Raw genomic sequence first — 4,853 nt, forward strand, 5'->3', positions numbered from 1 at the left:
ACATGAATGATCAAGATCAAATAATTTGTAGCACTTTACAACAATTATAACATTTATAAAGTACGTCATATTTGTAGTGTCACTAGGATAAGGTGTCCAGCCTTATCAATCTACTATAGACCATTTAGGTTATTACTTAAACATGATCCACACGTATGTCTCTACATACATGTTTAAGTTTCATAAAATAACATTGGATCTTATTTTATTGAATTAAATTAATGCAGTCTAAACATTATAAAATACCTCTTATTTTATATATACAATTTGTCTTTATAAACTACAAGATACACTTGCTTTAGGACATTAACTCTAACATAGGGTACCCTTTAGAGTGTGTATTTCAGGCACTAGTTGGTATATTATTTCTTGAGTATTTTAATGCTTGATGATTGGTGCAAGAGCTAGAGTAGGGAGAAAACTGAAGAAGCTCAATTAAATCTCAAGTCAGTTATTGAGTTTTGAATTAAAGGAGAATTCACACACTGACGTAGAGAATAAAAAATTTTGGCTTTATAAACTCTCAATGAATAGGATGTGTATCAATTTTTCTGTGGATAGGTGTTGCATGTATTGAGAAGTAAATGAGATTGGAGTTAAGAGCATGCATATTTGGGATTCCATTTATTCAGTATTTGAATTATTCTTCTTTTCCTCTTTTTCTCATTTCTTTTCTTTGCTCGAGACTAGCAAAGCTTCAAGTTTGAAAAACACCTAAAATGTGTTTTTTCTTACCTTCAGATTTAAAGCTAGTTTTGCTAGTTTGTGTGATTTGACGTGGTTAAATTAGTTAATTTTGGGAAATCGAATCATAAGAGCAATTCGGGCTTAATTGGAACGAAAATTGGTGCAACTTTCTCAATACAAGGACTCTAGGACCAACCATGCAAAGAAAAGTGAAATAACAAGGTAAAAAATCATGAGTTGAAGAAAAGGCAGAGCACAGCTGTGTTGAGGCAGGCACTGGGGTCGGGTTGTGGACCCGAGAGCACTCTTTTGGAGAGAGCCATGGCGCTCCATGCTCCGAATTTCAGCACGCATATCATCAGCGTAGCACGACTGCAGTTCTCACGAGTGCAATGATGCTTCGACACAAATTCTTTTTTTAAACCCTCGCCATTTACATGATTGGATAGGAGTTTTTTTATTAGGATTTTGACCAAAAAGAGAAGAGAGACGTCTAAGAACTCAGCTACCATTGGAGATCAATCCAGAGCTCAACGACGAGAGTCAAGAGATCAAGATTGCAACTTAGTTACAGTGAAGGAGATTCATTACCTATTTATCTTTCTTTCTTGCATTCTATGATAAAACTCTGTATTACATCTATCATTTTGACAATCATGAGTAATTCTAGGGTGTTGTTCATGTTATGAATTCATATTGAACTGATTATTAATATTTGGGTCAATTATATGAAGGTTGGATTTTAATCTCTTTGTGCAAATTCTTTTGTTTGATTGGCCATTAAACAATTGCTCTAGATTGAATTTTTTGCTTGTGAAATAAAAATTTAGCTGAATCTGAGTGATTAAACTATTATTTACTAATGGATGAAAATGATTAAATAATAATAAAGCTGAAATTGAAGAATCTTAATGCGACATTGGTATAACCATTAGAAAGAAATTCAAATTGGTATATTCATGCTAGAATGGATTAAGCTTGACAAAGGACATCTTGAATTCAGAATTTTAGGCTCATTTGATCTAATTAGTTGACTCGTTTGTTAACAACGATTCAGAAATTCATAACGGAACGACACCCTATAATCATTTTTCCATTGAACTGTTAGATCTATTTTCTTTGTTTACTAGTTTCAACAACGAACTTTTTAGTCGATTATCCCAAATAAAATTAGCAAGTACATAACTCTTCATCACCAATCTCTTAGGACAATACCTATTTCAGGATTCATTATAGCGATACATATGCTTGTGTGCTATCATAGTGCCTTAGGGAGTCTTATGTACCTAATGGTATGTACTATACCTAATTTAGCCCACTATTCCAGTTTAGTAAGCAGATATATGGTGAACTCAAGGAAGACTTATTGGGAAGCTACCAAATGTATGTTTAGATACTTAGTTGACACTTAAAAGAAAGGTATTTTTTATAAACACCCTGATACAACTAGCCTAAATCTAATAGGCTACTCAAATTCAAACTTTGTTGGTGATATGGATAAGCAAAGGACTCTAACAGGGCATGTGTTTCAATTTGGTGGAAATATTATAAGATGGAAATCAAACTTACAATCTATTATAGCCTTATCTACCATAGAAGCCAAGTTTATAGCTTTAACAGAAGTTGTAAAAGAAATAAAGTGGCTATAAAAACTTCTAAAGGACTTAGATTTAAGTATACATGTGACAAACAAAGTGCTACTCACCTAACAAAGAATCCTCAGTTTCATGATAGAATAAAACATGTAGACATATATTTACATTTTATCATAGATGAGGTGGAAAAAGGTGAAATTAAAATTGAAAAGGTTACGACAGAGGAGAATTTATCTGATTTCTTAACCAAGATAGTTATACGCTCCAAGCTATAGTACTATCTAGGTATATTAAAAATAGTAGACCATCTAGCTGAAGAATAAAGCTGACAAGGAACAGACCAAGGTATCAAGTTAATTTTAGCTCAAGGTGAGAGTTGCAATTACTTTAACAAAAGCTCAAATTACTGAAACAACTCTATCTTCTGCAATTAGCATAACAGAAAATAGTTAAGGAAATTGTTGTAACAAGAAACAATTTAATTGATTTTTCAGCTTACCTGTTATGAAAACAAAATTGACAAATCTGTATATATAAATAAAAATAAAGGAAGATAGAGGGGTGATTTTTACTCTGAACATTTGTAATAAAAAACTTGAGTTAAATAAGAGATCATAATTCATACCTTGGAAGTGGATATAGGCCTTCTATAACCGAACCACTATAATTGTTGTGTACCTCTTCTTCTCTTCTCCATGTTTTCTACTTTGGATGTCTGATTCTTCTTTACCTCACTTATCAATCTCCATTTGAGCACATTGAAGACAGAAGGAAGAAAGAAGAGATAAGTAAGAGAGTTTTGTTCTTCTTAAATTTCTGTTAAATTGGTAGAAAGAATGAGGAAGAGATGAGATCTTACCCACTTGAAGAATTTTAGAGCTACATGGCATCACTCTGCTCACACACGGCAACAACAATTTTGGATAAGATTTCTTTTGGATTTTTGTTTTCAACTTGTTGATAAAAAGTCCATTAACACATTTTGCTCATCCCAACCCTCTAAAAGTTTAAGCTCTCATGGAAGAACAAATAGTGAAGGTTGACAACATAATGATAATGGAAAATATGATGTATTGTAATATTTGAGCATCCATTACAAGATGATAAAAATATAAAGTGAAAGACTAGAAAATGAAAAGATAATGGTGGTCGGGATGGAGATTGATTGTCTGAGCAGTCTCCTGCTTTTCAGCTGCTTGATGAGCATCGATTGCAAAGTGAGATGGTGCTGGCGGTGTGCTGGAAGAAGGCTCTTTTGAGTTCTTCTCCCAAGCTTTTTCAGAAGGGATCAAATCTCGTAATGGAAGCTCGTGAACACAAGTGCTTTTGGTTTACATTTCAAACTTACAAAAAAAATACAGAGAAATATAAATGTATTAATTGAGCATGCTTTTAAAGGGAAAGAAATCTTACCTTTGAAGACCATCTTCAACGAAAATGATTCCCGTACGACCTCTCATAAACTCCAAACCTCTTTGTCGATCAAGAACCAACTAAAGGGACACTACCATTGGTGTTACCTTGCTATTATCTGGAAAAAAAAAAGTCGGATGGTGGAATCCAAACTTTTAGAGAGGGACAAATAATTTTACAGAAGAAATTTTTTCTGTAAAATCCTTTCGAGGGAGAGAGCTTTTGTGAGAATGTAGAGAGTTCTTGCAATGATATACTTTTTTTCAACTTCTCTACATAACTCTAGTAAGTAAAAAAATGGACTTAATTGGAAGAGTTATAACTCCCCTCCACTAACTCATTAGATAACTCCCAATCTTATATAATTTATATTAAATCTAATTTAAATATAATTAAATAAATAACAATAACAATGAATTAATATTTAATTAACCATTAAGTTAAATATCACATATGTAACTAAAATAATAGTTAAATCATATTCAAATGTAGTCATCTCTCATAACATATAATTTTAATATAAATCTCATTCATATTAATTTTAACTTATAGTTTTATATAAATCTCATTTATATAATTAATATTTGAACTTTATTCAGGTATATATCTCTCTCATATTATAAAGTTTAGTTTTGAATCTCATTCAAATTAACTATATATTATAACGTATCCATATACATTATATTAATGGCATCTCATACAATTAATTTGTATTCCCTCATTTAATTTGAACAATTCAAATTAATCTAAAACTAAATAATTATGGTTTTATCCTTAGTGAGCTAGCAAGGGAACCTAATGGGTCTACAAATTAAAAGCTTCAATGATACAAGATTAATTAATTAAACTCTTTAATTAAATTAATTAACATTCATTAACTGTGGGTCACTCCACTAAAAACCCACAATCACATATATATTTCTGTGTCGATGGATATAACCAATTATCAGAAAGTCAACTCTTCACAAACTAAGTGTAACTATAGCTAAGTCAAATTACTGTTTTATCCCTGTATTTACCTCTTGCTTCTTAAGTCCCAGGATCCTCTAATGAACATGTTTATGGTCCTACCCAAGGATGAAAATATCGTTATCGGTATAAATATCGTTACTCAGATTTACAAATATATCGACGAATATTTTAAGAAAAATCACCAAT

General features: G+C 31.6%; 1 long non-coding RNA gene across 1 annotated transcript; it reads right to left on the reverse strand.

Annotated features, from left to right (window-relative positions):
• Positions 1 to 812: 812 nt before the first annotated feature.
• Positions 813 to 3,128, reverse strand: LOC150029720 (uncharacterized). The gene is made up of 2 exons (XR_016527352.1): positions 2,908 to 3,128; positions 813 to 2,807 (listed from the first exon to the last, which is right to left on the reverse strand). It is a non-coding gene; the product is annotated as an uncharacterized LOC150029720 (long non-coding RNA).
• Between the last annotated feature and the right edge of the window lie 1,725 nt (positions 3,129 to 4,853).

This window comes from Benincasa hispida, unplaced genomic scaffold, assembly GCF_027475165.1.
Source record: "Benincasa hispida cultivar pf3 unplaced genomic scaffold, pf3_genome.v1.1 HicScf981, whole genome shotgun sequence".
Classification (NCBI taxonomy): domain Eukaryota; kingdom Viridiplantae; phylum Streptophyta; class Magnoliopsida; order Cucurbitales; family Cucurbitaceae; genus Benincasa; species Benincasa hispida.